This window comes from Aotus nancymaae, unplaced genomic scaffold (genome assembly GCF_030222135.1).
Source record: "Aotus nancymaae isolate 86718 unplaced genomic scaffold, 86718_ANA_hifiasm-v0.15.2.pri h1tg000014l, whole genome shotgun sequence".
NCBI classification, from domain to species: Eukaryota; Metazoa; Chordata; class Mammalia; order Primates; family Aotidae; genus Aotus; species Aotus nancymaae.
Genome location: NW_026988425.1, coordinates 56,752,217 through 56,777,641, shown reverse-complemented (window position 1 = coordinate 56,777,641; position 25,425 = coordinate 56,752,217). Strand labels below are relative to the sequence as shown.

General features: G+C 38.8%; 1 protein-coding gene across 1 annotated transcript in view; it reads right to left on the bottom strand.

Annotated features, from left to right (window-relative positions):
* Nucleotides 1-25,425, bottom strand: part of IPO11 (importin 11) — a 227,782-nt gene that overhangs the window by 5,350 nt on the left and 197,007 nt on the right. The window lies entirely within an intron of this gene.

Below are 25,425 nucleotides of genomic sequence, written 5' to 3'. Positions count from 1 at the left end.
TAAGAAACACTGCTATGGAAAAATGTGGGCCAAAAGAGTTTTGAGGCCTAAACTCTCAAGTGAATACAATAAAACATCTACAGGTATTTCCATATGCATTAAAATAACAGAATATAGACAACAGGCTAAATAAAACACATAACACTTAAAAAAAAAACCCTTCGGCTAGTAATTATAAGCTCTTTAAACTTAAACCCATTTACTGTTACTTACTTAAATATTTCAGGTTTCCTTTCTCCTTTAGTTTCACTGAGGCAATTTTGAGAGTTTTACTTTACTGTGTGCATACTAGGAAATGTTGATGACTTTTTTTTTTTAAATCATTGTTTGACTCATCCACCATCCAGAAGTTTAATGTACTTCTGATTTTGATTTTCGTTTTCAGAATTCCAAAGGATTCCTCAAACCACAGGGTAAATAAGATTCAAATTTGTAAAGGACCGTCATTTAGGCTGCTTTCCCTAACTGGTTATGGCTAGCATATAACAGCAACATACATTTATGTATAATTATCACTTATTAAATTCTCTTCATAGTTGATCTGTTGACCTTGGATTTTTTTCTGGCTTAAATTACAGTCAGAAACAGGAGGCAGATAAGGCCGACCTCCCTTCCCCCCTGAAACCCTGCCTTCAAGCCTAAAACAGCCTGAAGGCTGAAAAATGGGACTGCAGGTCTCCGAGAATCTCCAATCAGCCTGCCCACCGGGAGGACAGGGTGGAGCCTTGGGAAGTGCAAGCCCCGTTTGCAGGGCTCTGGAGAAGCCTGGCCTCTGCTGTTCCTGTGTGGTAACCTGGGATTCAATCTATGAGATGCAGGCCTGTTAACAGGTACCCCTATCACTTTGCTGAGTTTTTTTCCTTTTTGCCCAATAAATTCGGTTTCCCCTCGCCCTTCAAAGTGTCTTCGAGCCTAATCCTTCCTGGTCCTGTGACAAAAACCCAGTTTTTCCTACAACTTTATCATTTCAATGACTTATGAATTTCGTTTCTTCTTTGCCAATACTTAGAGTGACATGCACTCTCTTCTCATCACACTGGCTAGAAACTCCATGTAACAGACTATTGTATCATCATCATCAAACCCTTCTACTCTTCTTCCTAGGCCACACAGACCACATTTCCCAGCCAATGGAATGTGAGCAGAAATGATAAGTACCATTATTCAGCCTAACTCTTAAACCACTCCTACTCATTCTTTTTCACAGTTTTCCAGCTAGACAGAGCCATGTGTTGAAGTCATGCATGTCAGTAAGTCTGGATTATAAAAATAAAATTGTAAGGCCCCCCGCCACCCACCATCCATCTGAATGGACTTCCTCCTTGGCCAGGGCACTCTTAAATGTAACCTGAAAGACTGCTTCAGGCCATGATGGCAAGTAGGGTGCCTCATTATACTCTCCAACATTAACATCAACACAAACCTTCAGTCTCATAAGAGACGTTTATAATTTATTCTCTTGGAAGCCTGCTACCTGGAGGCTTCATCTGCATGATAAAACTTTGGTCTCCATAGCCCAGACATTTCCTTTCCATTGACCCCAGGTCTTTAGATAAACTCAACCAATTGTCAACCAGAAAAATTTAAATCTACAATATATGTAAGTCTCCTGCCTCCACATTTTGTCCCACCTTCTGGAACCAAACCGATATATTTCTTAAATGTATCTGATTGAAATCTTGTGTCTCCCTAAAATGTATAAAACCAAGATGTACCCCAACCACCTTGGGCACATGTTCTCAGGACCTCCTGAGGGCTGTGTCACAGGTCATGGTCCCTCATATTTGGCTCAGAATAAATCTCTTTAAATACTTTACAGAGTATGATTCTTTTCATTGACAGGATCATCCCTCAAGACTGTGCACTTCAAGACACACTCCTGCTCCTCCCTTTCTTGTGTTTTTCCTGAGCAATAAATAAACTATTACATTAAGCTGAGATTCCAGAGGTCTGTTAAAGATGATGATGGCATTTCCTGGCGTTTAGATTATCCACTATCCTGGTATGTTTGTGCACAGTTTCAAATATAGATAGTTTATCATAATATTCTATTGCTATTTCAGTAAGAAATTTTACCAGGAATAAACGCTAAATTTAACATTAAATTAAATTTGCTGATAGTAATTTACATTTTTGCATCTATTTTTATTTTAAAAAGGCATCTATAATTTTCTTTTCTGTTTTATTTTTTTTTCTAGGTTCTAGAATAGTTGAACTAGCATAGAATTATCTATTCCTTAAAATTGGATACAAAGGAAGAGAAGAAGGGAGGGAGGGAAGAACAAAAGAAGAAAAAAGGGAGGAAAGACAAGCTGTTGCTAAAAGAATGTCATTAATAATTTTTTATTTTAGAAACAGTGTTGCTCTCTCTCTCAGGTGGGAGTGCAGTGGTGTGATCTCGGCCTACTGCTGCCTCTGCCTCCTGGGTTCAAGCGATTCTTCTGCCTCAGCCACTCAAGTAGCTGGGATTACAGGTGTGCAACAACACGCCTGGCTAATTTTTGCATTTTTAGTAGAGACGGGGTTTCGCCATGTTGGCCAGGCTGGTCTTGAACTCCTGACCTCAAGTGGTCCAACTGCCTTGGCCTCCCAAAGTGCTAAGACTACAGGCATGACCCATCTAGCCCGGCCTGTCATTAGTAATATTTAAAGAATTAAACCACATTTAAAAAAGGCATAGTACATTCCGATAAAACCACTTGCTATAAGCAAGCAAGAAACACTGAGAGGAGGGGCTTTTGGGGGGGAAGGAAGCAATTTAAAACAGTTCTTCCACGGTTATAAATCTATTTCTATCTGGTCCTAAGTTTCTGATTTCTTTTTCGTAAAATTAACATAGGAAAATTGTTCTGAAAAGATTTTTCCATTGATTAGCATGTGTAATACCTGAAGCTGTATTGTATGCCTTCTTATCCCTAATATTTTATGTTTATTCTTTGACCTCTTGATTAAATTGGCCAGGTTTATCTATTTTGTGGGTATTTTAAAAAGAAAAACAAGCAAATAATACTTATTCATCAATTTTAATACTTTGCTCTCTTCTAATTTTTAAAATTATTAATCTATTAATAATTTTATTTTTCTAAAGGGTGACTTTTTTCCTTTTTCTCACATCTTGACATCAGTAGAGTTTAATTTTCATTCTTTCTTTAATAAAATTACTTAAGGCTAGGAATAAGTGAGCTGTGCTCACGTTTTTATGTGTAACAATCTCAGTGTTGTATGTCATCTACTTCAAAATTTCAAGCTTCCCCTTCAAAATACTGTTTAAAAAACTTTATGAAACCAGTATTTCTCTCAACCTTTGTGTAATATCTGGTTTTACTTTAATGTGGTCAGATAATATAACCTGTACTATTTCTACTCTGGGAAATTAGGGGTTTTCTTTGTTAGCCTAGAATATGCTCAGTTTTTATAAATGTTTCATGAACATTTATATATTCTACTTACAGAGTAGAATTTTTATATAGATATTAAATTTCCTGATCATATTATTCAGATCTCTCACCACGTACCCACTAGATCATCTTACGTTCAACTAAACATAGGCTCACAAGACTACAATAGGCTATCCTTAGCATCAGTTAACATAGAAGACTGCGGGGAAGACTTGCTATCACAAAAAGAAAATGTGTAGGAAAATAAAATAAATTTTACATCAATAAAAATGTGATCTTATATGCATTTTTAGAATCCTATAAAAGTATGTTGCTTTTTGAGATAATTCTGTACATGTTTTAGAAAAGCATTTCTACTTATAAGTCAATTTTGGCAGTGCAATTAGGACTATCTGCATTCAATTTCCAGCAATGGAGTGATGGCTTTACATTTAAAAAAATCAACTTTAATATATAACTAAATTAATAAATAATAGAGATTTTTTTCCTTCCATTCATCTTATTGTGATTAAAGTAAAATGGCTACATAAAGTATAATAGGATATTTAGGGGTGTGCTATACACATCAATGTAATAGATATTAAAAATAACAGATTGCTAGATATCTAGAAGTACCACTATCCAGCAATGCCTTTGATTATAATTACTTCCCTCTCAGAAATATAATTAATATCCATGTTTGTCCACTGTGGGAGAGAATATACTATAAATCCAAACATGTGCATAAAACATTGTTCCTATTATATGTGGACACCAGGTGATTCAGAGAATGGAAAGAAGATAAAGAAAAACTGTGAGGAAAAATCAGATGAGATTTCTGTTTGAAATCTAAATGTCATGGATATGCTGAGTTTTCTGAGTATCATTTATTTCTGTCTACACCATTATTACAGGGACTGAGAAATCTGAACATAACAAATATGAGCATCTTGGAACCACAAAGGCAATTGGAACAATAAGGAGATATAAGGGGAGCAGCTGTGTCCCTTATATCTCCTTATTGTTCCAATTGCCTTTGTGGTTCCAAGAAGCAAGAGCACTGAGCAAATCATATTAAGAATCTCAAGTCTGTTGATAAAAATACTCAACAAGGTCAAGCTATCAGGTGAAGGATTGAAAAGTGCAGGTGCTATAAAGAGGAAATGTAGAATGGGTTAGTGTCCTCAATCTCTTTCAAAAATATGATTTCATCAAATGGTATATCATTAATTTATAAAAATGACAAAATGTGATGGAGATGGTCTTTGATCATCTGCTGACATAGCAAAGTTGTTAAGCCAAATTTGGCTCTGAGGCTAATTTTTCTAAAGTAGATCCTGATCTCTAACTGATTTTTTCTTTTTTTTTAAGTCAGAGTCTCACTCTGTGGCTCAGGCTGGACCTCTGCCTTCCAGGTTCAAGTGATTCTCGTGCCTCAGCCTCCCAAGTAGCAGGGACTACAGAGGCATGCCACCATGCCCGGCTGATTTTTGTATTTTTAGTATAGATGGGGTTTCGCCATGTTGGCCAAGCTGGGCTCAAGTGATCCACCCACCTTGGTCTCCCAAAGTGCTGGGATTACATGTATGAGCCACCGCGCCCAGCCATCCCATTGATTTTTATCACGTCAGATGTATATGTATTTCTAAACAAGTGTTATTTGATTATGTTTTGATTTATTGAGGAATTTTCAGAAAGAGCAGAAAACTTTTGGCAAGAAAGATTTGAGATTGTGCTTAGCCACATCAAGAAAACTTCCTGGCATTTTCCTACTACAGGATCTGAACTTGCTCCTCCACCCCACCCATCAACATTTAGCTACCTACAGATTAACTGCTTCCACTCAGTGAACAATAATGCTATTAGACAGATACCTCCATGTAGCCAGTTAGCTGTCCCTGGGCCTCAGTAACAGAAATATCTTATCTTTGTTTTCTGTTCTGGCTCCTCCTCCTCTCTGTTCTGTACCACTGCCACCCCATCCCTTCTTCCCCCTCCCCCTCCACCCCATCTTCCACTTTTAATGACTTGTCATGACAAAGTACCTACCTAGATGACCCAAAATAATCTCCCTTTGATCAGCAAATTCCAGTTTGTCATGTGTTTAATTACCAGGATGGAGTCACTTGTGCTAGATGCCAGGTCATCAAACTAAATTTAATAACAGGCCAGTTTTCTAAAAATGGGGGATTCACAGTAACCAACCAAAAGGGACCCAGTAAACCCGAGACAGGATGATAGGGAAGCACCCTTTCCCTTAGCTCATCCAAGGTGTTAACCAATCCACTTTTTGTACTATTTTGTTTCCTTGTTCCTGCTCAAGTTACCTTACAAAAACCAAATCTTCCACCACCTCCTCAGAGCTCCAATCTATTTTGTAGACTGGATGCTGCCTGATTCATGAATCACTAATAAAAGCTAATTAAATCTTTGTAACTCAGTTTGTTGAAATTTTGATCTTTGATACAGGAAACATATTCACAGGTTCCAGGGATTAGGACATGCACATCCTTGGGGGATGAGAGGGATTATTCTAGCTGCTACTACGCTTCTGGCATACAAGGCCCTCTATAAGTCATCTGCTATTTTGGCACATGGTATGCACCTAATAAATACTTCTTGAATGGTACTCTTGCAATTACCCACTGCTCAGTGAAACAAGACAATTTATACTTGCAAAATCTAAACTCAAACAAAATTACACCAACAAAACACGAGTGGCTTAAATTCAGGGTTTCTCAAACTTGGCACTAACAAACATTGGACAGATAATTCTTTGTTATGGGGGTTGTTCTGATACAGCCAGGAGACAGGGAAATACTGGGTTGCTTAGCAAAGGCCCCACCCTCAAGCCTGGAAACTCAAGGCCCTAAGTGGGAACAGGCATTCCTGTTTTCATGCCCAAAAGCTTCCATATGGTGCACCACACCCACCTATCCTGTACCCACATAACCCCCAACCCACAACTCCATAAGGTGAAGAACAAAAGAGCAGAACAGCAAAATGGCACGGCAGAGAAAGAAAGAAGACAAGGAGCATCTGAACGCTGAGAGGAGTTTGGCTGAGGCAGTTAGAGAGGAGATTGGCCATTAGATGGCTAAACTCTAGGGGAAGATATACTTCCCACTCCATCCCCTTTCCAGCTCCCCACATATCTTGCTAATAGTCATCTCTACCAGTCAATAAAACCCTCATATTCACTATCCTCAAGTCTGTGTGTGACCTGATTCTTCCTGGATGCCAGACAAGAACCTGGGTACTAAGAGGGCACTGAGCTGGATAACGCTTAAGCCATCTGTAGACAGCAAAGCTAAAAGAGTGCACTATAACACATGCACACTTGGGTTTGGGGAGTTGTAGCCTTCCACCCCCAGCTGCTGTCATGGGGCCAGAGCCTAGGGATACTTGCCCTGGGTCCTGCACCTACCTGTTTGCATGCTCCCCCTCCCGTAAGGGGCTTGAGCACCAGTGGATGAGTCACACCCCTGTCACACATACTGTGAGGGGGGTCAGAGAACTCTCCCATTTCAGTTCTAAGTATTGCAGAACTTTAGCAACAGCCTTGACTCCCACCCATTACTGCCAGTAGCACTTCCCTGCCCTGTAACAATAAAAAAATTTATCTTCAGACAATGCTGGCGGGGAGGGGCAAGGAGTGGGGCAAAATAGCACCCAGTTGAGAACCACCATTAAACAAAGATCCTTCCTCTTCTTTGTGCATAAAAGTTACCTCAATTTAATTCATACAATGACATAAAGGCATTTTGAATAAGGTCAAGAATCTCATCAGTTTATTCCAGCTCAGTAAGACAGTTGGGATGAAATCAACTCTGATTAAGTTCAAAGAAAGTCATAAACAACACTTGAACAGTTTCTATAACAAAAGCTTTCCTCTTCTATATATTTTATTTTAAAGTACTTTATTACAAGAGGACACCGCCAGAAAACCAGATGATTTATTAGTAAGATATTCATAAACAATGCACATGTGAAAAAGAAAATAAAGACAAAACTGCCTAATTGTAGTCTATCATAGGTAATTTCACCTGCTTAGGTTCACGTAAAAATAAATTAAAGTGGCTAGGATATATACAGGGAATACCTAAAGGCTCGGAGTGACTCAAGCCATTTGGAGGCTGGAATCATCTTAAGGGTCACTGATTCATTAGCTCAGTAGTTAACGCTGGCTGTCATCTGGGACCTCAGCTAGGGAAAATGAGGCCCACTTCTTACAGATTTATGGGCTTCCTTATAGTATGGTGGCTAGTTTCCAAGTACAAGTGTCCCTAGAGAACCTGGTGAAAGCTGTATCTTATGATCGAGACTTGGGAAAGGATAAACTATCAGCAAATAAGCCCAATTTCAAAGGGAAGGAATATAGACCCAACCTGCCAATGAGGAGGAATGTCAAAATGATTTTTTTTTTTAAGAAAGCATGTGTGCCAGACATGGTAGCTTACACATGTAATCCCAGCACTTTGGGAGGCTGAGGTGGGTGGAGCCTGAGCTCAGGAGTCTAAGACCAGCCTGGGCAACATGGCAAAAGCTCTTCTCTACAAAAAATACGAAAATTAGCTAGGCGTGGTGGTATGCACCTGTAGTCCCCGCTACTTGGAGGACTGAGGTGGGAGAATGGCTTGAGCCCAGGAGACGGAGGGTGCAGTGAGCCAGATCACACCACTGCACTCCAGCCAAGGTGACAAAGTGAGAGCCTGCCTCAAAAAAAAAAAAAAGAGCATGTAGAATAGGAAATATTATTATGGCTATTCTTGGGAAATAAAATCTACCATGGGACCCTTATTTAAAAGCAAACAATCAAACAAAATGTCCAGTAAAAAAATGTGTGTGAGAGGGAGATATGAACAAGCTATTCATCGAATAAAAAAATAACAATGGGCTATAAATATCTAAAAAATTCTTAGTCTCACTCATAATTAAGAAAAAGTACATTAAACAACAATACACTGCTTTCTACTTATCCCATTGATCAGAATGCAGGATGACTCATGAACCACTGCTGGGCACAGAAACTGGAAATCTGGTATAATCTATCACTATTTCAAAAACACATATCCTTTGGTCTAGAGTATCTACTTCTAGAATTTTTCCTACAGGCAAACTTTTAGAAGTGCACAAAGACAAGTACATGATGTTGTTTACTGAAGCACTGCTTATAATAACTCAAAAATGGAGACAATCTCAAAGTCTTTCAAGAGCAGAGGTTCTAAAACATTCTGGTCTCAAGGCCCTTAATATTTTTACATTTAAAAGTTATTGGTGATCTCAATAAGCATTTGCTTATATGGGTAAATCTACCACTATTTACTGGATCTGATATTAGAAAATTTTAATAATATTTATCAACTCACCCAAAAATAACAATAAATCCATTACATGTAAATATAACTTATAACTTTTTCAAAATAAAAATATCACTTTAGTGAGAAAAATGGCACTGTTTCACATACTTGGAAATCTAATGTGTGGCTTAAATAAAACATGGATTCTCATATCTATTTCTGCATTTAATCTGTTGCATTATGGGTTTTGGCTGAAGTAAAGAAAATCCAGTCTTTCCCAGACATGCAGCTGGAAAATGGAGTAGTACTGAACAGCCTTTGCTGACCATTGTGGATATTCTTTGAAACTACACTGAAACTCACAAATAGTAGTTTCTTTAAAAAAAAATCTGAAATCAGATCAATAGACCCCTGTTCTCTGTCACGTTAAATCTGCTGGCCTATCTTATTCTATGAATAAATCCTTATCTTTGAATGATTTTTCAACATGTACTCACTGATCACTTGGAAAATATTGGTTCGCTGAATTATGCAGTTCTTCATTAAGAAAAATCAAGCAGCAGAACAGAATGTATAGTAATTTTAACATTTAAAATGTTATTTTAATATATTTTATATAGATCATATATTTTATGTATGCAAATAAAATATTTGGAAGGACATATCACATAATGTTAGTAAAGGTTACCTAGGGGTAATGTTATTTCACACTGTATCATTAATTTTGTGGTTTTTAAATTAGTATAAGTTACTTTTATAATTTGAAAAAAAATCTTCAAAATGGCAACTTCCACATGCAGAACAAATCTTCAAAAAGTTTACTTAATTTTTCTTCCCTTGAAAGACAAGTCCCTTATATGAAAACACAGTGAATATTACAATTTATTGAGAAAAAGAAGAAGAGAAAAACAGGAAAATCTGCCATGAAGGCGGTTTAATGTACCCTGGCACGTTATGTAACTTACTAAATAAGTTCTCCCAAATGAGACCACATTCTCCATTTACAAACCTGAAGATTTTATTTACCTTGAGCCAATACCACATTGCCAACGCTTCCAAGTGAACAGGGGCAACATTATTGAACTCATCATAATTAACGTTTCTAGTAACAATTTAAGTAAATAAGGGAGATATACTGAGGTCGCCTGCTATGCAATACTCAAGAACAATACTGATGTCAGCAGGCAATTAATTTGAAATCTCAACTAAAAAAATAACCATCACAATCATCACTTTATTTAGTTCCAAAGGCATTTTCAAGGGAATTTTCTTTTCCATTATCTTTGATTACTATTATGTACCCTACTGTGAAGGATCTTAACCTCTATAATCTGAAACTATTTTTTGATTAACATTTTAGCTCAATTGCAGGAAGAACTGTTACCTTAGGGGGATGCTTGGTTATCAATTTGAATCTTTATTGCAGCTCAGTCAGATTATTTCAATTCATTATTTCCTATCCTCTTGGATTGTTTTAATGCCACTTGCAACTCTGCAGTTTTTAGGAGCTGAATTACCTATGGCCACAGTGTATTTCTAAGTATTTCTAAGACTTCAGATAAATTTAATATTGAGCTTGATGGCCTCATTTGTAAGGAAAAATATGTTTAGTCTACAATTTTGAAATATTTATAGGTAAAGTTATATGTTTTAGAACGGCCTTTTGTATGTTTCAGTATCATCTAGAAACGAAAATAAGGATGTACCAGCAGCAGTACAACAGTCAGTTAATCAAACATAGACAAGAGGCAGAATGTGAGCAAAGCACAGATAAAAGCAAGTATATCATTCCATTTTAAGAAACTGGCCTGGTAATAAGCTAATGATATCTAATACTTTTAAAACACTATGTATATAATTTTGATCAAAATACCCTAGAAGATAGGTTCTCAGAGGAAATACTGATTATAAAGATCAATTATTTTCACATGGTAAGCATTCAAAAATTTATGTGGGATGAATACAAAAGAAAAAAACAATTCATTTTGAAGATGATAGTTCTATTGCCATTATGTATTTAGCTGTGGAATGGTACCAGGTAGGATTATTTGATTACTTAAGAGTAAACAGAGAAATGCTTTTAATATTGTTAATTTTGTTAAATCTTGTTATAAGAATGTTGGAGAATGAGGATTTTACACACATTTTTGTAAACTGGGCCTTATGATAACCAGATTTGGTGCAAATATATGTGATAACCAACATATAAGTGACAACAAATTAGTGACAGACACATGGATAAAAATTAACAGTAAAATTGCTTTCTCGTTGCAAAATGAGAAGCAATAATTTGTATTCACTATCTTTCAAACTGTGACTAAATATATAACTTTTTCCTATTATCTATGTATAAACTTTGTAAAGATCATGTGCCAAAGAATAAAGAAAAAAACAAAATCATTTTAGTAATTTTTGAAGGAAAAGAAAAGAATCACATGGCAAGCCACAAAGTAACAAATATGAACACCTCTGTTAATGATTATAAAGCATTCAAGCCTATGCTTTTATTCATTCAAACAGTATCACAAAATAATCCAGTAATATTACAAGTACCTCATCTATGGCTGCCACTGTGGTTTGGTGAGCCAAGGGCAGCCAGTGGATGCCAACAACTGGTGTTTGTTGCCTCACCCATGACTGCTGTTATTCCCTCCTGAGGGCTAGGCAGTGCTTCCTCAAAATGGAACTGCTACCATTACAGTATTGCCAATGGCCACATCCAATGTGGTCCCAGGAGCAGGTGCCAGAAGCAGACCCACACATCACTAAGAGTTGACCTCATACTGGCTGTAGCACCTGACATACAACAGCTGGAACCTCATTTTCAGGAGCAAGCCTTGTAGTCACCTGTTAGACATTAGGACACTGAATTATGTGCCCCCAGCCCCTTGGGGACACCGGCTAACATGGCAGTCTGTGCCCATCACCTCACCCAACATAACCCCAAACTAGGGAGACATTGATGTCTGGGAGGCCTAGGGGGAGGCCCAGCTCTTCTCCAGACTGCTCCACTAGAGACGTCAGAATGCCACAACTGTGTTGTCGGACCTGTATCTCTTGCTGAGCACCTGATATACATCATACACACTGTTAGGCACCGGGAAGCTTGCTGTATCAATCTTATGTATATGGGCTTTATTACAAGGATTTGATCTTTCATGATTGTGAGAGCCAGTAAAACAGTCTAGTCCACGGAAGGCTGTTTCTTTCTGTACTGGTGATGCTACAGCCTGAAGTCATATGGCCAAGTCATATGGCCCAAGGGACAGGGCAAAGTGAAACTGAGAATGAGTAGCATCTATAAGGACAGATGGGAGCACCCTTCAGCCTTTCATCACTTCCAAATCTTCAACTTTGCTGATGGGGTATCTTCTAAGAGAAGTCAGTGGTCTTCATGATGAAACTAAGCATGTGCCTGGCTCTGAAGTAAGAGAAGCTAGAGAGGATCTGGCAGGACCTGAAGCTGCTATAGTTCCAGCTGCTTCCCCACACCAACATGGTGAGCCAGCAGACAGGCGGCAACATGCATTCGCTGCAACATCACACTCTGCTGACTTTCTGACGGTAAAAATCATATGAGGTTACACAGTGTATGAGTCCTACTACATAACATTCCAGAAAAGACAAAATAATGGAGACAGTAAAAATGTCAAGGGCTCGGGGGAGGGAGGGATGGAGGGATGGACAGGCAGAACATAGAGGATTGGATTTTGAAGGCAGTAAAACTCTTACATATGATACTACAATGGTGGATACATGCCACAATACATTTATTAAAACTCATAGAATGTACAATACCAGAGTGAACCCTAACATAAAATATGAATTTTCGGTGATGATGAGCCAGTGTAGGTTCATCTGGTATAACAAATGCAACACCACTGTGGTATAGGATGTGGATAGTGGGGGAGGTTTAGTCTCTGCGAGGGCCAGGGCATATATGGGAATTAAAATGCCAAATGAGAAAGCTCAGTGGGGAGAAAAGAGACAAAAGGGCTATTCCAGATGGAAGGACTAGCATGTAACAAAAGCAGAAACCATATAACATGTGGAGACAAGTCATTTGGTTTAGCCAGTGAAGGAGATAGAATGGGAAAACGGGACAAGGTTTAAAAGGTTGGTTGGAGGCAGAATGCAGAGGTCTTTCTTAAAAGAGTGTCGAAAAGTTTAATTCTTATTCTAGTGGTTTCCAACCCCAATTGTACACCAAAAGAACATGTGAAGCTTTTAGAAAATAGCTTGGGGGCTGGATTCCCAGGCCCCCAAATCCAGTAAGTCTCAAGTAGAGAAGGTGAGGGCTATGGCTTGTCCAAAGGTAAAAACAGCAAAAGAATATGGGGCTCTAGGATTTAAGAGGACAAAGTAAGGAAAAATTGTAGGGCTCCTGATAAAGATACAAAATAGATCTACCAAAAGAAAAGGAATGCTTAGTAAGGAAGAAGAGGGCATGATGAGAGAGAAATGGAGTTCAAGGTTTGGGGTCAAGATGTGGCATGAGAGGCCAGGAATGGTGGCTCACACCTGTAATCCCAGCACTTTGGGAGCCTGAGGCGGGTGGATCACTTGAGGCCAGGAGTTCAGGACTAGCCTGGCCAACATGCGAAACCTCGTCTCTACTAAAAATACAAAAATTAGCAGGCAGTGGTGTTGTGCGCCTGTAATCCCAGCTACTTGGGAGGCTGAGGCAGGAGAATCACTTGAACCTGGGAGGCAGAGGTTACAGTGAACTGAGACAGCACCACTGCACTCCAGCCTGGGTAACAGAGTGAGACTCCAAAAAATAAAAAAAGATGTAGCATGACAACAGAAGTGATCAATGTTAACGGAACAGCATGAGCTGAGAAAAGAAAAAAGCTCTCTCAACTCATAACCTGAATGGCACTGCATGTAAGCTGAATACTAAAAAGTATTTTCAACAATGCTATAATTTATCTTGATTATTGAATGCTATAAGGATTCTCAAATGGCAGTTCTGAAGCCACCAATAAGATGATGAATTATTCTCATATTATTTGTAAAAGGAAAATTTATTTTATACACACATTTAAAAATTACTGATATTTAATTAAGAAAAACACAGTACCTTATCAGTATAATACAATTCTATCTTTATGCTAGTTCTGTTGAGGTTTTCTAGACACAAATGGGAGCAGGTAAAAGAATCAATCTGCTGGTTCTCAGTAGTCAAAATCATCCAGGGAGAGTTTAAAAACTCCCACCCCAACCACTATACCACAGGGTACCCTGTTGATATTAGATGTGAAATAAAAATTTGCAGAAAACCTTATGAAATGTTTTCAACTCATAATAGTGTCACTTTCCTTCTGACTTAAATTCTAGTAAGTCTGAAGAAAGCTTCTAGATCCAAAAGTTAAATAAAATAAAAGTTTTCAGAGAGGTGATGAGTAAAGGAGGGGAAAGCAGGGAGGGGGAAATGAGAGAAATGTCTGTGCTCTAAGAGAAAAATGTTAGCTATGTGTAGGCTCTGACTGCAGGACAATTCCACCCCACAGTGTGGTACTCCTGTCCATCCTTGATCCAGTGTGATATCTGGCAACTGCAGTACAGAAACAATAATCGCTCTAAGACAGTACACAAGCCATGCTCAGGATTTGTTATATTTGGCATGAAACTTAGGATGTACTTATAAATTTATCAAATCAAATGCAACTCAACCTAACATGCAGTTTGCTTACATATGCTAGAGTCTAGGCAGAAGACTATGATGCCAAGCTTGCCAGAGCCACAGTCTACACATACTTGGTTGCATTAAAAAGCTAAGTAAAGCTGCAGATTATGTTTGCCATATATATATAGTTCAATTTACAACACATTCAAATGATAATGCACACACCATTTTAATTTCAGTGGTTTGTAATGAGACAGAAGGGTGTTTTTGTTTGTTTCTTTGTTTTTTTGAGACAGGGTCTCGTTCTATTGCCCAGGCTGGAGTAGCAGTGGTATGATTTTGGCTCACTGCAATCTTCATCTCCCAGGTTCAAGCAATCCTCCCACCTCAGCCTCCCGAACACCTGGGACTACAGTTACACACCATCACGCCCAGCTAATTCTTGTATTTTTTTGTAGAGGCGAGATTCTGCTATGTTGACCAGGCTGGTCTCGAACTCCTAGGCTCAAGCCATCCTCCCATCTCGGCCTCCCAAAGTTCTGGGATTACAGGCATGAGCTACTGCACCTGATTCACCTTTTCTCTTTCTGAATGAGCTCAATTGGTAATAGATTTTCTCACTAGCTTGATTCAGCCATTCTGCAATATCCACATATTTCAAAACATCATGTTGTACACCACAGATACATACAGTTTTCATTTGTCCATCTTAAAAAAAAAAGTAATAGTAAGAAAAAATAGGGTGGGTGGAGTGGCTCACATCTGTAATTCCAGAACTTTGGGAGGTTGACACGGGAGAATCTCTTGAGCCTAGGAGTTCAAGAACAGTCTAAGCAACAAAGTGGGACCCTGTCTCTACAAAAAATTTAAAAATCAGTGCATGGTGGCATGCACTTGTAGTCTCAGCTACACAGGAAGGTTCGTTGAGCCCAGGAGGTCGAGGCTGAGTAAACCATGTTTGTACCCACTGCACTCTAGCCCAGACAACAGAGCAAGACTCTATCTCCCAAAAGATAAAAAATATAATAAAATAATAATAATACTTTGTTAGCTGGTACCATAGAGTTGCTATAAACCATTAAAATGCTCAAAACAAGAATTTGGAAATTATAACTTATAAGTGACTATAAGTCAGATTTCACCAAAAAATTATAAAAAAACTTAAGATGTTAATATATTAGCTCAAGTCTTTACAGAAAAGGACATGAAATTAATATTCTACTATTAGAATATACTGGACAGAAAGGAAACATACATTAAATGAAAAGCTTGAGCTGCATTTGCTATTCTATTATTTCACCAAAATGAAAGGTAGAGAGAGAGGCTGAATGAAAAAGGAGATCAGAAGTCTGGACAACTTAATAGCTTTCCTGAGTGTAAATTTCATCCTTATTTGAAATAAAATATAGAGAATTCTGAGAAACCTATGACAATTATTTAGATCATCTGCCTTTCTGAACTACAATCACTACTGCTATTATCTACCAAGCAGCTGCTGAAACACAGACACCACATTTTATGGACTACTATAAGACAACAGGTAAGCAAATCAAATTTTCATTTATGTAACCTAGGAACTAAGCAGTATATTTTTCTTCCTAGTAAATAATTTCATTTTAAAATGAGAAAAACCTTTGCTGCTAAATTTTTTTTTTATAAATAATGATTATAACCATTTACCAGCAAATGCTTCCTCTTTCTCTTTGAAGAAAGGACTGAGATATCGCTGGACAGCTCTCAAAAATTGTCTAATGTTACAGACAACACAGTGTAAGAACAACATAATTACTGAAAAAATACATTAATTTATACTTATTATTCTAAGAGACAAATGAAACAAATTTTGTTTAAAGTTGTTGGAAAATGAGCATGTATTCATAATTAGATTTATTAAATATTATAATACACAATCCCAGCTTCAGTTGAAAACTGCTGTGGTATCCTCAGCATATCCAAGAGCAGTGGGTATCCAAGAGCAAGACCAAGGTATTGGAAATCTTACTAAAGATGACAATATAAATCTACATTAACTATCTACTGTAGTAAATTACTTCAAGTAAAATCTGCCACATAAAGAATGGTTGTTCTATAAACCAATACTACATATAACTAGAATGATAAAGTGGGAGTGAGCAGTGGAAAGACAAACTGTTAGGTTATACTTAAAAGTTATCATTACTGTAGGTGAAAAAAATACACTTTCCATGTATTTAAGATACCACATAGGCCAGGCACGGTGGCTCACACTTGCAATCCCAGCACTTTGGGAAGTCCAGGCAGGCAGATCACCTGAGGTCAGGAGTTCGAGACCAGCTTGGCAAACATGGCAAAACCCTGCTCCTACTAAAAATGCAAAAAAAATTAGCTGGACATGGTGGCATGCACCTGTAGTCCCAACTACTTCGGAGGCTGAGGCATGAGAATTGCTTGAACCTGGGAGGCAGAGGACGCAGTGAGCTGAGATCATACCACTGCACTCCAGCCTGGGGTGACAGAGCAAGACTACATTGCAAAAAGAAAAAAAAAAAAGGAAGAAAAAGAAAAGAAAGCAGAAAAGAAATGATACCACAAAACAGTTTAATTTCAAAGGAAAAATGCTTCTGGAGGTTTACAGTCATGCATTGCTTAAAGATGAGGATATGGTTGAGTGATCCAAGATGGCCGCTTAGGAGGAAGTCGGGATTGCAGCTCTGAGAGAAGGCGCAGAGGGTGAGTGGACGCCGCATTTCCAGACGGATTTTTACTGCCCACAGACCAGGAGATTCACAGGAGGAGAAGCCCCACAGGTCGCCAGCGCCGCTGGTTTGAGCGGCATGGCCGCTCAGCCTACGCCCTGGGGCGGGGGGCAGTGGCTTCTTATGCAGAGCGAGAGAGACAGAGTTCCCTCTGAGCCAGCAAGGGGAGCTGAAGCCGGGAGTCAAGCCAGGAGACTCCCGGGCAAGGGTGCGCCATGAATCTCAGTGCCGCTGATTCAGCTGATGCAGCGGCACACAGGGCAGCGGATTTTAACTGCCCACAGACCAGGAGATTCACAGGCAGAGAAGCTCCATGGGTTCCCAGCGCCGCTGGTTGTACCGGAGCAGCTGCTCGGCCTGCAACGGGGGCAGGGAGCAGCGGCTCCTTGAGCAAAGTGAACGAGACTGTGTCCCCTCTGGGCCAGCAAGGGGAGTTGAGGCAGGGAGTCAAGCCAAGAGATTCCCGGGCAAAGAGGGCGCCACTGGAAACATGGCTGAACCCGGGACGGTCCAGCTCTGTGGGGGAGGGGCGTCCTCCATCAGGAAACACCCTGCAGTTCCCGGGGCAGTTTGCCGTAACCAAGACAACCCACCACTACAGAGACTCCGTCATTACAGGGGTGGTCCAGCATAGTGGAAGCAGTGCTAACTACACCCATATAAACAGGACTGCAGGGAAGCTCACACGGAAGCTGGGCGGAGCCCACAGCAGCTCAGCGAAGCCTCTGCAGGCTCAGTGTGACTAGACTGCCACCTTGTGGGCAGCGAAAACGGTAGCAACACAGCTGAAAATCATAAAGCCCTAACTCCCTGGGCCAGAACACCTGGGGGGAAGAAAAGGGGGTTTATGAGTTCAGCTGCGGCAGACTTAAAATTACCAAAATCATAAAGACAGCAACTACAAAGTCGATAGGTGGATAAATCCACAAAGATGGGAAGAAACCAGTGCAAAAAGGATGAAAACACCCAAAATCAGAACACCTCTCCTCCTACAAGGGAGCATAACTCCTCACCAGCACGGGAACAAGACTGGATGGAGAATAAGTGTGATGAAATGACAGAATCAGCTTTCAGAAAGTGGATAATAAGAAACTTCCGTGAGCTAAAAGAACATGTTCTAACCCAATGCAAAGAAACTAAGAACCTTGAAAAAAGACTTGATGAAATGCTAACGAGAATGGACAACTTAGAGAGGAATATGAGTGAATTGATGGAGCTGAAAAACGCAACACGAGAACTTCACGAAGCATGCACAAGTTTCAACAGCCGAATTGACCAAGCAGAAGAAAGGATATCAGAGGTCGAAGATCAACTCAATGAAATAAAATGAGAAGGGAAGATTAGAGAAAACAAGGTAAAAGGAATGAACAGAGTCAACAAGAAATATGGGACTACGTGAAAAGACCTAATCTACATTTGATAGGTGTACCTGAATGTGACAAAGAGAATGCATCCAAGCTGGAAAATACTCTTCAGGATATTATCCAGGAAAACTTCCCCAACCTAGCAAGGCAGGCCAATATTCAAGTCCAGGAAATACAGAGAACACCACAAAGATATTCCTCTAGAAGAGCAACCCCAAGGCACATAATCATCAGATTCACCAGGGTTGAAATGAAGGAGAAAATACTAAGGGCAGCCAGAGAGAAAGGTCGGGTTACCCACAAAGGGAAACCCATCAGACTCACAGCAGATCTCTCAGCAGAAACTCTACTGGCCAGAAGAGAGTGGGGGCCAATATTCAACATCCTTAAAGAAAAGAACTTTCAACCTAGAATTTCATATCCACCCAAACTAAGCTTCTTAAGTGAAGGAAAAATAAAATCCTTTGTGAACAAGCAAGTACTCACAGATTTCATCACCACCAGACCAGCTTTACAAGGGCTCCTGAAGGAGACACTACACATAGAAAAAAAAAAAAAAACAGCACCAGCCACTCCAAAAACGCACGAAATGGTAAAGAGCAGCAAGACAATAAAGAATCTGCATCAACCAATGGGCAAAACAGCCAGCTAGCATCAAAATGACAGGATCAAATTCATACATAACAATATTAACCCTAAATGTAAATGGCCTAAATGCCCCAATCAAAAGACACAGACTGGCAAATTGATTAAAGAGCCAAAACCCATCAGTGTGCTGTATCCAGGAAACCCACCTCACATGCAAGGATACACAAAGGCTCAAAATAAAGGGATGGAGGAAGATTTACCAAGCAAATGGAGAGCAAAAAAAAGCAGGAGTTGCAATTCTCATCTCTGATAAAATAGACTTTAAAGCAACAAAGATCAAAGAGACAAAGAAGGACATTACATAATGGTAAAAGGATCAATGCAACAAGAAGAGCTAACGATCTTAAATATATATGCACCTAATACAGGAGCACCCAGATACATAAGGCAAGTTCTTAAAGACTTGCAAAGAGACTTAGACTCCCACACAATAATAGTGGGAGACTTCAACACACCATTGTCAATATTAGACAGATCAACGAGACAGAAAATTAATAAGGATATCCAGGACTTGAACTCAGACCTGGAACAAGCAACCTAATAGACATTTACAGAACTCTCCAGTCCAAATCCACAGAATATACATTCTTCTCAGCACCACATCACACCTACTCTAAAATTGACCACATAATTGGAAGTAAATCACTCCTCAGCAAATGCAAAAGAACGGAAACCATAACAAACAGTCTCTCAGACCACAGTGCAATCAAGTTAGAACTCAGAATTCAGAAGTCAACCCAGAACCACACAGCCTCATGGAAATTGAACAACTTTCTCCTGAATGTTGACTGGATAAACACTGAAATGAAGGCAGAAATAAAGATGTTCTTCGAAACCAACGAGAACGAAGACACCACATACCAGAATCTCTGGGACACATTTAAAGCAGTCTCTAGAGGAAAATATATAGCAATAAGTGCTCACATGAGAAGAAAGGAGAGATCTAAAATTGACACCCTATCGTCAAAATTGAAAGAGCTAGAGGAGCAAGATCAAAAAAACTCAATACCTAGCAGAAGACAAGAAATAACTAAGATCAAAGCAGAATTGAAGGAGATAGAGACATGAAAAACCCTACAAAAAAAATCAATAAATCCAGGAGCTGGTTTTTTGAAAAGATCAACAAAATAGACAGACCACTAGCCAGACTAATAAAAAAGAAAAGAGAGAATAACCAAATAGATGCAATAAAAAATGATAAAGGGGATATCACCACAGATGCCAAAAAATTCAAACCATCATCAGAGATTATTACAAACAACTCTATGCACATAAATTAGAAAACCTGGAAGAAATGGATAAATTCCTGGACAGTAGCCTCCTCCCATGCCTAAACCAGGAAGAAGTCGAAACCCTGAATAGACCAATAACAAGGTCTGAAGTCGAGGCAGCAATTAAGAGCCTACCACCCAAAAAAAGCCCAGGCCCAGATGGGTTCACAGCCGAATGCTACCAGACATACAAAGAGGAACTGATACCATTCCTACTGAAACTATTCCAAATAATCCAAAAAGAGGGAATCCTTCCCAAATCATTTTATGAGACCAACATCATCCTAATACCAAAACCCGACAAGGACTCAAGAAAAAAAGAAAACTACAGGCCAATATCCATGATAAACATAGATGCAAAAATCTTCAATAAAATACCGGCAGGCCGATTACAACAGCACATCAAAAAGCTTATCCACCATGATCAAGTAGGATTCATCCCGGGGATGCAAGGCTGGTTCAATATACGCAAGTCTATAAATGTAATTCACCACATAAACAGAACGAAAAACAAAAACCACATGATTATCTCAATTGATGCAGAGAAGGCCTTCGTCAAAATTCAACAGCCCTTTATGCTAAAAACTCTCAATAAACCAGGTATTGACGGAACGTATCTCAAAATAATAAAAGCTATTTATGACAAACCGACAGCCAATATCATACTGAATGGGCAAAAACTGGAAGCATTCCCTTTGAAATCTGGCACTAGACAAGGATGCCCTCTCTCACCACTCCTATTCAATATAGTACTGGAAGTTCTAGCCAGAGCAATCAGGCAAGAAAAAGAAATAAAGGGTATTCAATTAGGAAAGAAGGAAGTCAATTTGTCTCTATTTGCAGACGACATGATTGTATATCTAGAAGACCCTATCACCTCAGCCCAAAATCTCCTGAAACTGATAAGCAACTTCAGCAAAGTCTCAGGATACAAAATCAATGTGCAAAAATCACAAGCATTCCTATACACCAATAACAGACTTAAAGAGAGCCAAATCAAGAACGAACTGCCATTCATAATTGCTACAAAGAGAACAAAATACCTAGGAATACAACTAACAAGGAACGTAAAGGACCTCTTCAAGGAGAACTACAAATCACTGCTCAACGAAATAAGAGAGGACACAAACAGATGGAGAAACATTCCATGTTCATGGTTAGGAAGAATTAATATCGTGAAAATGGCCATACTGCCCAAAGTAATTTACAGATTCAACGCTATCCCCATCAAGCTACCAATGACCTTCTTCACAGAACTGGAAAAAACCACCTTAAACTTCATATGGAACCAAAAGAGAGCCCGCATAGCCAAATCAATTCTAAGCAAAAAGAACAAAGCGGGAGGCATCACACTACCGGACATCAAACTCTACTACAAGGCTACAGTAATCAAAACAGCATGGTACTGGTACCAAAACAGAGATATAGACCAATGGAACAGAACAGAGGCGTCGGAGGCAATGCAACATATCTACAACCACCCGATCTTTGACAAACCTGAAAAAAACAAGCAATGGGAAAAGGATTCCCTGTTCAATAAGTGGTGTTGGGAAAACTGGCTAGCCATATGCAGAAAGCAGAAACTGGACCCCTTCCTGACACCTTACACTAAAATTGACTCCAGATGGATTAAAGACTTAAACATAAGACCTAACACCATAAAAATCCTAGAAGGAAACCTAGGGAAAACCATTCAGGACATAGGCATAGGCAAGGACTTCATGACCAAAACATCAAAAGCATTGGCAACAAAAGCCAAAATAGACAAATGGGAACTAATCAAACTCCACAGCTTCTGCACGGCAAAAGAAACAGTCAATAGAGTGAATTGGCAACCAACAGAATGGGAAACAATTTTTGAAGCCTACTCGTCTGACAAAGGGCTGATATCCAGAATTTACAATGAGCTAAAAAAGATTTACAAGAAAAAAACAAACAAGCCCATTCAAAAATGGGCGAAGGATATGAACAGATACTTTACAAAAGAAGACATACATGAGGCCAACAAACATATGAAAAAATGCTCATCATCACTGGTCATTAGAGAAATGCAAATCAAAACTACATTGAGATACCATCTCACGGCGGTTAGAATGGCGATCATTAAAAAATCTGGAGACAACAGATGCTGGAGAGGATGTGGAGAAATAGGAACACTTTTACACTGTTGGTGGGAGTGTAAATTAGTTCAACCATTGTGGAAAACAGTGTGGCGATTCCTCAAGGACCTAGAAATAGAAATTCCATTTGACCCAGAAATCCCATTACTGGGTATATATCCAAAGGATTATAAATCGTTCTACTATAAGGACACATGCACACGAATGTTCATTGCAGCACAATTTACAATAGCAAAGACCTGGAACCAACCCAAATGCCCATCGATGATAGACTGGACAGGAAAAATGTGGCACATATACACCATGGAATATTATGCAGCCATTAAAAACAAGGAGTTCACGTCCTTTGTAGGGACATGGATGAACCTGGAAACCATCATTCTCAGCAAACTGACACAAGAACACAAAATCAAACACCACATGTTCTCACTCATAGGAGGGTGTTGAAGAACACATGGACACAGGGAGGGGAGCACTATACATGGGGGTCTGCTGTGGGGGGACAGCGGGGGGGTGGGGAGTTGGGGAGGGATAGCATGGGGAGAAATGCGAGATATAGGTGAAGGGGAGGGAGGCAGCAAATCACACTGCCACGTATGCACCTATGCAACAACCTTGCATGTTTTTCACATGTACCCCAAAACCTAAAATGCAATAAAAATAAATAAATAAATTAATTAATTAAAAAAAAAGATGAGGATATGTTCTGAGAAATGCATTGTTAGGCAAGTTCTTTGTATAAACATCATGGAGTGTGCTTACAAAAACCTAGATGGTACAGCCTACTATACAGCTAGGCTATATGGTATAACCTATTGCTCTTAGGTAACAAATCTGTCCAGCATGTTACTGTAGTGAAACTGTAGGCAACTGTAACAAAGTGGTATCTGTTATCTAAACACATCAAAACACATAAAAGGTATAGTAAAAATACGGTATCATAATCTTACTGGACCACTATCATATGCAGTCTGCTGCTGACCAAAACGTTGTGTTGCTAAGCAGTGCATGACTGTGTAGCAGGTCCTTGCTAACATCATTTCATTATAACTTTGATGAGGAAAAAAATGGATCCCAGGCTGCAGCCACTATTTGTATGGAGTTTGCATGTTCTCTCCATGTCTGTGTAGCTTTTCTCTGGGTACTCCACTTTCCTCCCACATGCCAAAGCTGTGCACATTAGGTGAACTGGCGTGTTGAAATTGTTCCCATCTGAGTGAATGTGAGTGTGTGGGAGTGTACCCTGCAGGAAATGGGGTCCTGTTGAGGGCTGGCTCCCGTCTTGCACCCTTAGCTGCTGGGATAGGCTTCCACCACCCACTATCCTAAATCAGAATAAGTGGGTTGGCAAATGAATTAATGAATACAAGTTATCGTTATACAAATGCATATAAATGCTGCTCTATGAAAGTGTTTAGCGAGCCCACCAGATTTGTTCTTTTTGTTTTTGAACTGCATGGTAGTAGGAGGTGCTCCTTACAATTTTCACTTTGCAAACATTTATTCCTTGATTTAATCCACCACTACAACCATCATCACTCACTGATTCACTAAAAAAGTGGGTAAATATTTAACTTGTTTACATTAATCTTTCTTAAATGTATGTACAGCTCACACTTACTTCAATGTTGAATATTAAAAGTGTTTTAGATCTTTATTTAGAAGTTTGGTGATGTTTTTGTTATCAGAAATAGGCAATAGGAGCTTCTTGTTTAGATCAATTAGCCCATGGTACAATTGGTTTAATTATATGTTGTTGTGCTGACAGAGTTTCCAAGAACCTATCAATGATGTTAAATGAGGACTTACTATATGCACATTGTTTGGGGGAAGAAAAGGAATGATATTAAGAGTTTTAATAATTTTTCAGTTCAAAGGTCCTGGAAATTTGCTAATCCAATTTCTACCACTTTTCATGGATAAGGCAAAAACAAGTTCTAAAAAGACAAAGTGACTTGCTCAAGGTCACAAGTAATAGTACAAAAAACACTAGAATTCAGGTCCTAAGAATCCTTGGATGTTGTCCTTTCCTCTATATTATGTGCTACAGAGATGATACCTAGCATAAAAGCAAAGTAAAATGAGTTAAATTCAAACAGTTTTAAAAAAGGCTCTCAGAGCAGTGCAATGTTAGCTACAAGCTAAGGATTAAGCCCTTGAGGGCTAACGTGTAGTAATGCAAGGTATAAATACAATGTTCAGATTAAAATGATAGCTAACACTTACAGAGTAATTACTAGGTATCCAGTATTATCCCATAACCATTTTATATATTTATTTATTCTACCTATGAACTAGATACAATTGCTTTCATTTTGCAAATGAGGAAAGAAGCTATAATAAAGCTAGCTAAATGATGAGGCCAGAAAACAAGAAAAGATTCCAAAAGAAAAGGGGAAAAAAAGTTTCTTATGTACCTATTTTATATTCGTGATCAAAATAAATATTTAAACATTCAAGATTATGCATAATTTTAAAGGCAAGATATTTTAGATATTTCCTATTTTTTTGTTCTTTTTTCCTTATCAGATTCCTCTGATGAGAATTACTGGTTTTTACAAAAGTTAGTGGTTAACTTAAGGGCATTCTTTTTTTTAACAAAAGCCTGTGATGCACATCAGCAAAAGGTCATGTAAAGATCTATACAATAATAGGGAATGCAAGGAAATTTCAGTACATCTTCTCAAAACAGAATAATAAACATTTCAATTTAAATAAGGTTTGCAGGTCACGTGTTTTCTGTAAGTAAAACACTAAATCATCTGCTCTGCACTAAGACAAGCAACAATTACTTCAGATGAAAAGTTAACCTCAACTTCCTGTACTAGGAATAAAGTTTATCTGTTTTAGGGTACACTTTGCACTAATTCTGTAACATGGGATAGATGGATAGATATACAGCTGGATGGACAAACGGACTACAGTTATTTCTGAACCTACAGAAAATGATAATATATGGTCCTTAATTTTTAGAAGCTACT